The 13773-nt window shown below is 37.8% G+C and overlaps 1 long non-coding RNA gene across 2 annotated transcripts in view; it reads left to right on the top strand.

Annotated features, from left to right (window-relative positions):
* Positions 1–13773, top strand: part of LOC135365533 (uncharacterized) — a 38912-nt gene that overhangs the window by 16365 nt on the left and 8774 nt on the right. The window contains exon 4 of one of the 2 annotated variants that reach the window (XR_010413493.1): positions 12906–13049. The exons of the other annotated variant lie outside the window; for it this stretch is intronic. This is a non-coding gene — a long non-coding RNA (uncharacterized LOC135365533). The remainder of the gene's footprint in view (positions 1–12905; positions 13050–13773) is intronic. 2 annotated transcript variants of the gene reach the window in all.

Below are 13773 nucleotides of genomic sequence, written 5' to 3'. Positions count from 1 at the left end.
CATTTTTCCAAAGAAGACATCCCAATGGCCAACAGACACATGAAAAAGTGTTCAACATCGCTCGGCATCAGGGAAATCCAAATCAAAACCTCAGTGAGATACCACCTTACACCAGTCAGAATGGCTAAAATTAACAAGTCAGGAAACGACAGATGTTGGCGGGGATGTGGAGGAAGGGGAACCCTCCTACACTGTTGGTGGGACTGCATTCTTGACCTTTTTTTTTTTTCCATACCTCTTGTCAAGTGACTTCAGAGTTCTTTCTCTAAAGCACGAGTTTTTCTCCATCCCATGTGCCTTGCTTTGACCTTTAGGATAAGTGGAAGTGACAGTGGGCTAGCTTTGAGCCTACACCTCAAGCAGCTTTGCAAGTGGCAGCTTGCTGTCTCTTGTTTTCCCATCATCCCCATGACAACATGCCTTGGCTAGTCTGCCAGAAAATGAGGCACAAATTGAACAGAGCTGAGTAGTTAATCTCGGCCATGGCCAGCCTGGATCAGCCAACCTCCAGCAGGTGAGTGAGCTCAATCAAGATCAGCAGAGATTCTTGTTTAACCCAAAGCTGACCCAGCATGATAAACACCTATCACTGTGCCACAACAGAGTTTCGTGGTTGCTTGTTATGTAGGAAACTTAAACAATCATCGTGAGCTTTCTTGCACATAATGGAACACATCTATTATGCTTTTAAATACATTGAAAATAATCCCCCAAACTGTTTTTGTTTTCTTGAATAGCATGGGAAGCTTACTCCAGCTAACAGACAGACTTCTGTATGTGTGATGACAGTCATTGTTACAGAGGCTGTGACACATATAACACAAGGCAGGAATAGCTGCCTCAAATGCTGGCATGCTGGTTTGTAGCCTCAAAAATCAATTTCCGAGTGAAATCCACAGAGCCAATAAATCTGGATTCAATATAAATGTGTGCAGGTATGTGTAAATACATGTGTGTGCTTGCATCACACATACACATCTTTATTAAGTGCCTCAAAATATTTTTTTAAAATCGCACACCCACCTGCAAAGAAAACTTTAATTCTAAGAAGTACAATGACACCGATTATTTTTTCCCATCTCATTACATTAACACCAGAAATTTATTTTAAAAAGGTTAAACCAGAGCATCAAATTACTTTTAAAACTCTCCTAAAATGTTTTTACACCAAAGTAGAAGATAATTCTCACACATTATTAGTTAATGAGGAATATATACTTCCCAAACATAATAGTTTTCATCTAAAATCAGACACCTCATCCTACTCGGTGATGAATAGTTGATTTATCACAGTAATATCAGAAGCAAACAAAATGTATAAGGGCACCACCATTATTTATCTGGATTCCAGAAGTAAGACATCATACATTAAAATAAACAAAAGAAGATATCAGTATTAGAAAAAAATACATTTATCAGTACTTGAAAGTAACATCATTTTCAATGGGGGCTCTTCAAGAATACTGATAAAAAATATGTGAAGTCATAAAAAGTTAAATAAGGCAGCTGGTTAAAGCAGAGACAAAAATAGGTTGACATCAGATGACCCAGCACAGCATTTCAATTCCTATCATTGGGAATTGATTAAAATCACCTTTTTACTGAAGAATAATTTAGAGGAATACTATCTCAGGTTTGGAGATGATAGATAGATAGATAGGTAGATAGATAGATAGATAGATGATAGATAGATGATAGATAATAGGTAGATGATAGATAGATGATAGATGATAGATAGATAGATAATAGATAGATGATAGATAATACATAGATAGATGATAGATAGATGATAGATGATAGATGATGATGATAGATGATAGATAATAGATGATAGATGATGATGATAGATAGATGATAGATAGATAGATAGATAGATAGATGATAGATAGATAGATGACAGATAGATAGATATGCATATCTATGCCAGCATATAGATATATGGATATTTATATAATTGTAAAATAATCATATCCTTATTTGTGCCTATTTTTTACTGTTGATTAATGCTATGAAGACTAGTAGAATTTAGGCAGGGCACAGAAATGAAATGAAATGAAAAGTGGTTAAATTTTATTGTAATTTATTCCTATGCATACTATACCATGCATATCATCAACTAAGTAAGTGCTATAAATCGTTATCAACATTTCAGTTTATACTGCAAAGTCATTTGTACTGTGGTTGTAAAACCCACACTTGTATAATTATTTCAAGTAGTCAGTAATACTAGAAAGTACTAGAAAGCACCACAATTTTTTTTAAATGTGAATTATTTTTAAACATGCTTGTAGCTACGGCAAGCACACGCATACACTCTGTTTACTCTGTGTGAAGGAGATGTTATTTTTCTTTTGGTCCCTATCCTTTTCACACAAGTTTTATACTTGGGTTGCAAAAAAATCATTTCTCGGTGAGAAGCAATTCAGCTTTGCAGTCTGACTTCCAAAAATGCTCAAGTAATGTATGTGAAGGTGGTGAGATTCTTGCAACAAGACCACAGGTGGATGGATTGAAGTTCATCTTCTCTTCCTCCTTCAGCCTACTGTCTGGGAGAGGTGCTAATTGACACTGAAATGACCATATGCTTAATACAAACAGAAACACAAAAAGAGAATAAGAATCAATATAACTTGCTCCTGAAAATCCAAGTGTCTGCTAGGCTCTCAAGACAACCCAATAGAAAGTAACAGATACCAATCATTATGTCACAAACAAATAAACAAAAAAATGATATAATATTGAAAAGCTGATCAATCTCACTAACAATGAGAAGTGAAAATTAAGATGAACTGTAATTTTTGTCCACTAGATAGGACAAAATGTAAAAGACTGATAATATTCAGTGCTAGCGATACAGTGGGGAAATGACATTTTCATCAAATGCTGGTGGGTAGATAAATTGCTACAACCTTGTATAGGATAGTTTTGTCTGCATGTGATAGAAAAACCCAGCTAGGGGCACCTGGGTGGCTCAGTCAGCTGAGCGTCAGACTCTTGGTTTTGGCTCAGGTTGTGATCTCAGGGTCTGAGATCCAGCCCCAAATCAGGATCCATGAAGAGTCTGCTTGAGAGACTCTCTCCCTCTCCTTCTGTCCCTCCCCCTGCTCTCTCTCTCTCAAATAAATAAATCTAAAGAAAGAAAAAAAGGGAGGGCACCTGGGTGGCTCAGTCAATTAAGCAGCTACCTTCAGCTCAGGTCATGGTCTCAGGGTCCTGGGATCAAGCCCCACATCAGGCTCTCCGCTGAGCGGGGAGTCTGCTGGTCTCCTCCCTCTGCCCCTCCCCCTGCTCGCTCTCTCTCTCTCTCAAATAAATAAATAAATCTTAAAAAAAAAAAAGATACACGGGCGCCTGGGTGGCTCAGTCGGTTAAGCGACTGCCTTCGGCTCAGGTCATGATCCTGGAGTCCCTGGATCGAGTCCCGCATTGGGCTCCCTGCTCGGCAGGGAGTCTGCTTCTCCCCCTGACCCTCCCCCCTCTCATGTGCTTGCTCTCTCTCATTCTCTCTCTGTCAAATAATAAATAAAATCTTTATAAAAAATAATAAATAAATAAAGTTTCATTGGGCGCCTGGGTGGCTCAGTCGGTTAACCGACTGCCTTCGGCTCAGGTCATGATCCTGGAGTCCCTGGATTGAGTCCCGTATCGGGCTCCCTGCTTGGCGGGGGGTCTGCTTCTCCCTCTGACCCTCCCCCCCTCATGTGCTCTCTCTCATTCTCTCTGTCAAATAAATAAATAAAATCTTTAAAAAAAAAAAAAAGATACACAAGGCCTACCTTTCTTGACAGAAAATAACTATTGAACAGGGCATGAACTTCTGGCAGTTACGCATTTTGTGTGTGACATTTTGGTAGTATCTGCCAAAATTACATGCATAAATCTAAAACAGCATAATATCTCTTCCAGGAATTTAGGCTAGACATACTTCCAAAAATACTGTGGAAAGATACAGGCTTCCTTGTAGGTACCTCTGGTAGTATTTCCATGTGTGTACATGTATGTGCATCTGTATATTTTACATAGTACTTCTGGAAATACATGTAATTATACCAGCATCATTAATAAAAACTTAGAGATAACATACAACTTAAATGTCAGTTCATGCGTGTTAAATACTTAGTGTGGTACCAGGTACAATATGTGCTAAGTGAATATTTAATGTTGTTTCGGGTTTTGGTGTAAATCTTTTGTTCTGTTTTTGTTTTTGTTTTTGTTTTTTTTTAAAGATTATTTATTTATTTATTTGACAGAGAGAGACACAGTGAGAGAGGGAACACAAGCAGTGGGAGTGGGAGAGGGAGAAGCAGGCTTCCCGCGGAGCAGGGAGCCGGATGTGGGGCTCGATCCCAGGATCCCGGGATCATGACCTGAGCCGAAGGCAGTCGCTTAACCGACTGAGCCACCCAGGCGCCTGGTTTTTGTTTTTTTTTTAATCCCCATCAATGTAAGGTTAAAACAATTGCAGACATCCACATATTGGAATACCTTACAGCAATCAAAAAAGAACAACTAGGTTTATATTTGCTAACATTGAAAGACGTACAAGATACGTTGTTCAGAAAAGAATAGTATAAGTTTCTTAATAGTATGTATAGCATCATCTTATTTATCTTTAAAAAGGCAAGGAAAATAAAGCTGAGAATGTAACTGGGAAAGAGTTCAGGTTTCAATACTGTCGTATTTTTTAAACAACACATGAGCATTATTTTTTTTTATTCTTCTGAGTGATTTTAGATGTCCTCTGTTTTCAGTTGCTTAGTACGATGGGCGTAGATAAGATGTGTTTTAAATTTAACCTTCTTAGAGTTCTTAGCACTTCTTGAATATATAGTTTGATGTCTTTCTTTTTTTTTTTTAAAGATTTTATTTATTTATTCGACAGAGAGAGACACAGCGAGAGAGGGAACACAAGCGGGGGAGTGGGAGAGGGAGAAGCAGGCTTCCTGGGGAGCAGGGAGCCCGATGCGGGGCTTGATTCCAGGACCCTGGGATCATAACCTGAGCCAAAAGTTTCATTTTTGACGCTTAATGACTGAGCCACCCAGGCGCCCTTAGTTTGATGTCTTTCATCAGTTAAAAATTCTCAGCCACTTCTCTTCAAATAATACAACCATCCCATTCTCTTTCTTTTCTCTTCTGGCACACCATTCACATATGTTAGACTTTCTTATCATATCTTCTATGTCTCTTTTACTCTTTTCTATATTTTCTATCCTTTTATTTCTTTGGGCTTCAGTATGGATATTTTCTTCTATCTTACCTTCAAGGTTACCTATTCTATCTTTATCTATTTGCAATCCGCTGTTAAAACATCCATTGAGTTTGCAGATTACGTTTTTCAGTTCTGGAATCTCCATTTGAGTCTTTTTATAGTTTCCCCAGAATTCCCATTTATTTATTTTAATGCCTTAAACATATATTATGTATTTTGAAGTCCCTGATAACTCCATTATCTGTATCTGGGTATCTATTTTTCCACTTCTTCTGTTGATTTTTGGTCAGGTCTTATCCTTTCACATGCCTTACAATTTTTGACTAGAGCCAAATATTCCCTATGAAAAACTGTAGAGGTGTTTTGAGACTCTAGATAATCTTACCTTTCTCCAGAGAAAATGTAATTTAGGTTCTTGCAGGCAGCTATGCTAGACAAATTAGGAATCCAAGATTCACTCTTTGGATTAGGAATTGAGATGATCTAAAATTGGACTTAACTCTCTATAAGGGATGTTCTATTTCCAGTATCCCAGTCCCTCCTTTACCTTCACTTTGGAGAATCCCAACCAAAAGTCTGGGACTTTTGTGAACCAGCTCCCTCATATTAGTGGACATTGAATTCCAATTTTTATAACGTCATTCCTGTCGACAGCTCTACTCAGCTTCCCAACCTTTTGACATAGCTTATTGTTTTTGAAAATTGGCAAATGCTTTGAAAGACCAACTCTCTGACTCTGGGCTTAGTTGCTGTTTTGGTTTTTTTTTAAAGATTTTATTTATTCATCTGAGAGAGAGAGAGAGACAAACAAGGGGAGAGGCAGAGGGAGAGGGAGAAGACTCCCCGCCGAGCAGGGAGCCCAATGTGGGACTCGATCCCAAGACCCTGGGATCATGACCTGAGCCGAAGGCAGATGCTTAACCATCTGAGCCACCCAAGCGCCCTGGCTTAGTTTTTTTTTTGAGGGGGGTGGTTCCTGGAGTACACAAATCTTTGCTCTCCAGTTTTCCTATCTATTTTCAAAGAAGGTTTGTGAGAAACAAGTTAATATACCATTGGCAAATTATAACTCACAAGCTATTTTTTTTAATTAAAAAGAAGAAGGAAAAAAGAGAAAATTCCATTAGAGGAAACCACACTTTGAGTTAATATCTGACATTTACATAAAAATGAGACTGAGAAGTTTTAACAAGAACTCTACATTTAAAGATTATATTCTAGGAATTTGAACCCTAAAAAATGTGAGGGGAACCACCAAGTGCATAAAGTATAAAAAATGGGAAACTGGTTGTCTTCGGGCTACTCCTTATCTTAAGATTAATCCCGTTGGAAACAGAGATCTATTAAAAAGTACCGAAGTGGCCAAACAATAAGAAAGAGAATGAAATATCTGGGTTAAAATGTCAACATGAAGCCAGACCATAATCTCCTTCCATTAATACTATTAAGATAGCTATTGAAGGCATTCTTAACCATATATCTGGCAGTCTATCAATGTTTGCTAATATAAGAAAGTAAAAAAAAATTAATGTAAAACAATTACCAGCAGCAATCAAGCATAGAAAGGGCACATAAACTTAAAAAAAAAAAAGGCAACCAAGAAACTAAAAGTTCTCCTGACACCACAACTACCTCTCAGAAGTCATATCAGTGAACAAAATGTTATAAAATCCTGAAAATTCCCAATAATACCAATTTCCCTTTTAGGTATGCCCAGATTGGCAGTAAACAGGTGAGTCAGGAAAAATTCAAGGGAAAAAAATTGTTAATGAAAGCATTAAGAACAGTATGAATGTTAATTTATATTGTGTGGACAGAGTGGCCCACCTTAACCACGAATAAAAGAAAAGGAACAACAATAAAAGAAGTCATGAACTGAGGGACAGGCAAAAATTTCCAGTCAGTGTCTCATGTCACAGAAAAGCTTTAAAAGAATATAAATGTATAAACCAAGGACACAGTTAAAATAATAAAACCACATAATAAGAGGGAATGGGAAAATTCTTTCCAGCCAAGGAAACAAATGGACAACAAAAAACTCACCATTACCTAGCTAATAAATAAATAAATTAGAACCTTAAGGAGCAGATTAACCATGGCTGAAAATTAAATTACTGACACGGACAAAAGCCTTTGAGATAATTATAATAAATGCTGAGGAAATGGGCAAACAGTTAAGATAATTAGAAAGAAGATAATAGATACAAAAGATAGACAAACACCGTCTATCATCAAGATAGTTCCTATCCCTGAGGTAGAAAAAAAACAAATAAAATAACCAAAAAAAATTGTTTAAATATGTAATAGGTCCAGGTAATTTTCTGCTATCCTAATGTCCAACTATAACCACAGAGTAATAATAAAAACAATTATAGTCATAATAACTTCAGAGAGAACAAAGAAGGAAAAACTGTAACATAATTTGGGAGGCTGAAAAGCAAATGGACCAGTAGTAACCAATTTGGCAAATACAAGAAAGCCAAATCTCAAGCAGTCAAGGGAGCTGAGGGTCAACACAGTTTGCTTTAGAGAAATCTCAAAAGCTGGCAGCCTCAGATCCCTCTAGAACTGTGGGTAACAGAAAGAGATGCCGAACTGACAGTTTTTCTCAGAGAAGTTAGCTTCTTAGTATCCTTTCCCATCTCATTGTAAGCCTTGGGATTTATCATCTGGATATTTAGATTCAGTGGCTATATGCATACTGATTTCTAATTGCTGAGACAACCACCACCACTCTACCCCAGTTCCCCTGACTTTGGCTCCCAGCATGATGGCATTTGGATGTTTACCCTCCAAGTAGAAGGAGAGATTTGGGACACTAAGCAGTTCAAGAGGACATATTTAAAGACACTGATATTTGGAGATTCTCAACAAAAAGTCCATTAAGTTCATCCTATAATGAAGCTCAAATACCACAAATGCAGCCCATGAACTCAGCGCTTCCAGTCAGTTTTAGTAACTCATCTCAATCATAAACAGACAACCCAGAATTACAGGAATGAAAGGAAACCTCTAACATGAAAGAGGCAAAACAAACCAACCAACCACAACAGGAAAAGAAAAAAGAAAAACCCAAATTAGAGAAAACTGGGAAAACTATGTAGGAAAAAAATTTTTAAAGATGGTATTACTAATATCCTCAGAGATAAGGAAAACTAATGCATTCTTGAAACAAAATTAGGATGCTTTTTTAAAAGGAGATTTCAAAGAAGCAAAAGCTTTTAGAAACAGAAAACGCAAAAACAAAAACTGAATAACCTGGAAGAGATGGATGCATTCCTAGAGATGTATCAACTACCAAAACTGAACCAGGATGAAATAGAAAACCTGAACAGACCTATAACCACTAAGGAAATTGAAGCAGTCATCAAAAATCTCCCAAAAAACAAAAGCCCAGGGCCAGATGGCTTCCCAGGGGAATTCTACCAAACATTTCAAGAAGAATTAATACCTATTCTTCTGAAACTGTTCCAAAAAATCGAAATGGAAGGAAAACTTCCAAACTCATTTTATGAGGCCAGCATTACCTTGATCCCCAAACCAGACAAAGACCCCATCAAAAAGGAGAATTACAGACCAATATCCCTGATGAACATGGATGCAAAAATTCTCACCAAAATACTAGCCAATAGGATCCAACAGTACATTAAAAGGATTATTCACCATGACCAAGTGGGATTTATCCCTGGGCTGCAAGGTTGGTTCAACATCCGCAAATCAATCAATGTGATACAGTACATTAACAAAGGAAAGAACAAGAATCATATGATCCTCTCAATAGATGCAGAAAAAGCTTTTGACAAAGTACAGCATCCTTTCTTGATTAAAACTCTTCAGAGTATAGGGATAGAGGGTACATACCTCAATATCATAAAAGCCATCTATGAAAAACCTACAGCAAATATTATTCTCAATGGGGAAAAACTGAGAGCTTTCCCCCTAAGGTCAGGAACGCGGCAGGGATGTCCACTATCACCACTGCTATTCAACATAGTATTGGAAGTCCTAGCCACAGCAATCAGACAACAAAAAGAAATCAAAGGCATCCAAATTGGCAAAGAAGAAGTCAAACTCTCACTCTTTGCAGATGATATGATACTTTATGTGGAAAACCCAAAAGACTCCACCCCAAAACTGCTAGAACTCATACAGGAATTCAGTAAAGTGGCAGGATATAAAATCAATGCACAGAAGTCAGTGGCATTCCTATACACCAACAACAAGACAGAAGAAAGAGAAATTAAGGAGTCGATCCCATTTACAATTGCACCCAAAACCATAAGATACCTAGGAATAAATCTAACCAAAGAGACAAAGGATCTGTACTCAGAAAACTATAAAATACTCATGAAAGAAATTGAGGAAGACACAAAGAAATGGAAAAACGTTCCATGCTCATGGATTGGAAGAACAAATATTGTGAAGATGTCAATGCTACCTAGAGCAATCTACACATTCAATGCAATCCCCATCAAAATACCATCCACTTTTTTCAAAGAAATGGAACAAATAATCCTAAAATTTGTATGGAACCAGAAAAGACCCCGCATATCCAGAGGAATATTGAAAAAGAAAAGCAAAGCCGGTGGCATCACAATTCCGGACTTCAAGCTCTATTACAAAGCTGTCATCATCAAGACAGCATGGTATTGGCACAAAAACAGACACATAGATCAATGGAACAGAATAGAGAGCCCAGAAATGGACCCTCAACTCTATGGTCAACTAATCTTCGACAAAGCAGGAAAGAATGTCCAATGGAACAAAGACAGTCTCTTCAACAAATGGTGTTGGGAAAATTGGATAGACACATGCAGAAGAATGAAACTGGACCACTTCCTTACACCACACACAAAAATAGACTCCAAATGGTTGAAAGACCTCAATGTGAGACAGGAGTCCATCAAAATCCTAAAGGAGAACACAGGCAACAACCTCTTTGACCTCAGCCGAAGCAACTTCTTCCTAGTAACATCGCCAAAGGCAAGGGAAGCAAGGGCAAAAATGAACTATTGGGACTTCATCAAGATAAAAAGCTTTTGCAAAGCAAAGGAAACAGTCAACAAAACCAAAAGACAACCGACAGAATGGGAGAAGATATTTGCAAATGACATATCAGATAAAGGGCTAGTATCCAAAATCTATAAAGAACTCATCAAACTCAACACCCAAAGAGCAAAGAATCCAATTAAGAAATGGGCAGAAGACATGAACAGACATTTTTCCAAAGAAGACATCCAAATGGCCAACAGACACATGAAAAAGTGCTCAATATCGCTCGGCATCAGGGAAATCCAAATCAAAACCTCAATGAGATATCACCTCACACCAGTCAGAATGGCTAAAATTAACAAGTCAGGAAACGACAGATGTTGGCGGGGATGCGGAGAAAGGGGAACCCTCCTACACTGTTGGTGGGAATGCAAACTGGTGCAGCCACTCTGGAAAACTGTATGGAGGTTCCTCAAAAAGTTGAAAATAGAGCTACCATATGATCCAGCAATTGCACTACTGGGTATTTACCCCAAAGATACAAAAGTAGGGATCCGAAGGGGTACGTGCACCCCGATGTTTATAACAGCAATGTCCACAATAGCCAAACTGTGGAAAGAGCCAAGATGTCCATCGACAGATGAATGGATAAAGAAGATGTGGTATATATATACAATGGAATATTATGCAGCCATCAAAAGGAATGAGATCTTGCCATTTGCAATGACGTGGATGGAACTGGAGGGTATTATGTTGAGTGAAATAAGTCAAACAGAGAAAGACATGTATCATATGATCTCACTGATATGAGGAATTCTTAATCGCAGGAAACAAACTGAGTGTTGTTGGAGTGGGGGGTGGGATGGGAGGGATGGGGGGACTGGGTGATAGACAATGGGGAGTGTATGTGCTCTGGTAAGCGCTGTGAATTGTGCAAGACTGTTGAATCTCAGATCTGTACCTCTGAAACAAATAATGCAATATATGTTAAGAAAAAAAAAAAGAAGAAGAAGAAGAAGGTAGCGGGAGGGGAAGAATGAAGTGGGGGAAATCGGAGGGGTAGACGAACCATGAGAGATGATGGACTCTGAAAAACAAACAGGGTTCTAGAGGGGAGGGGGGTGGGAGGATGGGTTAGCCTGGTGGTGGGTATTTAGGAGGGCACATTCTGCATGGAGCACTGGGTGTTGTGCACAAACAATGAATCATGGAACACTTCATCTAAAACTAAGGTTGTAATGTAAGGGGATTAACATAAGAATAAAAAAAAATTAAAAAAAATAAAAATTAAAAAAAAAAAAAAACTGAAAAATTCAATAGACAAATTGGAAAATATAAGTGAGGAAGTTCTCCATAAAATACTGCATAAAGACAAGAGAATAAGAAAGAAGGTAAGAAAATCAGAAAGCCAATCTATGAATCTAACACTGTAATAAATTGGTACTTCAGAAAGATAGAATAAAGACAAGTGATCAGAGGAAATCATCAGTAAAATGATTTAAGAAAATATCCCAGAACAGAGGTGCCTGGGTGGCTCAGTTGGTTAAGCATCCAACTCTCAGTTTTGGCTCAGGTCATGATCTCATGGGTTCTGGGATCAAGCCCCACATGGGGTTCCACATTCAGCAGGGAGTCCGCTTGAAAGATTCTCTCCCTCTGCCCATCCCCCTCCTCTCTCTCTCTCAAATAAATAAATCTTTAAAAAAAAAAAAATTCCAGAACAGAAAGACATACATCACCAAATAAAAATTATATGTTATGAAAAGACAAATAACCTCATACAAAAATGGTCTTCCAAAGAAGATATACAAATGGTTAACACATACATGAAAAAGTCTCAACATTATTGGCTATCATGCAGATGCAAATCAAAACCATAGTGAGATACCACTCAGAAGGATGGGCAAAATCAAAAAGACAGGTAATAACAGGTATAGGCAGGGATGTGGAGAAATTGGAACCCTCATACATTGCTGGTGGGAATGCAAAATAATGTAGCTGCTTTGGAAAATAATCTAACAGTTCCTCAAAAGGTTAAATATAGTTACTGCATGACCCAGCAATTCTACTCTTGGTATATACACAAGAGAACTGAAAACATATGTCTACACAAACTCTTGTACATAAATTATAAATTTTTCACACTAGCTAACCTGTGGGAAAATCCAAATACCCGTCAGTTGATGAACAGCTAAACAAATTGTGATATATACATACAATGGAATATTATTCTACAATGAAAATAAGGGAAATACTGATACATGCTGCAAAATGAATGTATCTTGAAACCATTATGCTAAGTGAAAGAAGTCAGTCAGGAAAAGTTATATAACTGTATCAATTCATTTATCTGAAATGTCCAGAAAAGGCAAAGCCACAGAGCCATCAAGTAGATCAGTGATGCCTACTGCTGGGAGTTCAGGTTGGAGTTAGTGTTGATAGCTATGGGGTTTCTTTTGGGGGGTAATACAAATATTCTAAATTTGATTATGGTAATAATGGCACAATTCTTTGAAAATACTAAAAAACATTTAGTTGTATACTTTAAATGGGTGAATTGCATGGTGGGTAAATTATATCTCAGTAAAGTTGTTTATAGGCAAATTGTATTTAATTAAAGCATTCAAAAAATGATTGGCCAGGTTTCCAGTATAATGGATGAGAATAGATGCAACCAAGGTATTTTGTTGCCACATTTCAGAATACCAAGGACAAAAAGAAGATTCTATAGACTTGCAATGGAGGAAAAATTAAATAATAAGAATCAGAAATCTGAATGGCATCCCACTTCTCAGCAGCAACCAGAACCATGAAGAAATGCAGCAATGCTCTCAATATTCTGAAGGTAAATCTCTCCAATCTAGAATTCTATAGTTAACCAAACTGCAATCAAGCATGAGGGTAAGATAAAGATACTTCTGGCATAAAATATCTCAAAAAAAGTAGTACACCCTTCAACAAGAAGCTTCCGGAGGATGCGCTCCTTGAAATGAGCATATCAACTAAGAAGACGACAAGGGATAGAGAAATGGGTCATTCAATGCCAGAGAGAGGCAAAGAGAATTCCCAGGGAATTCCCAAGGAAAAGGGAAATCTCAAATTATAGTTATGCCCTAGATCAGAAGGCAACAATCCAGTCTGAAGTAGCAAGACAAGCAACAAATATATGAAAAGCAGTCTTCACCCAGAGCCCTTCTGCTATCTAACCCAAAACGCCTGGATGTGTCTGCTCCAGATGCTTACATGTTTTGGATTGTGTAACCACGTGCTGTGGAAATTTCTGCTCTTCCATCCATGCTCCAATATTCGATCATCTAAAGACACTCATTTCGGACCACAGAAGTGCACTTCATTCACCTTTACTTGGGAGGTAAAAGTAAGCCATGATGAGATGTGTTAATCAGAATATCAATGATTATGCTGGGTAACAAATTAACTCTCAGGCTTTGGGGACCTATCCCTCTCATACTACATATCCAATGTGCCTCAAGATGGAAATCGTGCTCCCAAAGTCACAGAGCACCCAGGCTTATATTAATAAACACTCTGATTCTTAACATCTTGTTCTC

This window comes from Mirounga angustirostris, unplaced genomic scaffold, assembly GCF_029215605.1.
Source record: "Mirounga angustirostris isolate CCGP_5_RB_7025 unplaced genomic scaffold, mMirAng1.0.hap1 SCAF_8, whole genome shotgun sequence".
Taxonomy (NCBI): domain Eukaryota; kingdom Metazoa; phylum Chordata; class Mammalia; order Carnivora; family Phocidae; genus Mirounga; species Mirounga angustirostris.
The sequence above is the reverse complement of the archived record's forward strand: the minus strand, read 5'-3'. Positions and strand labels throughout refer to the sequence as shown.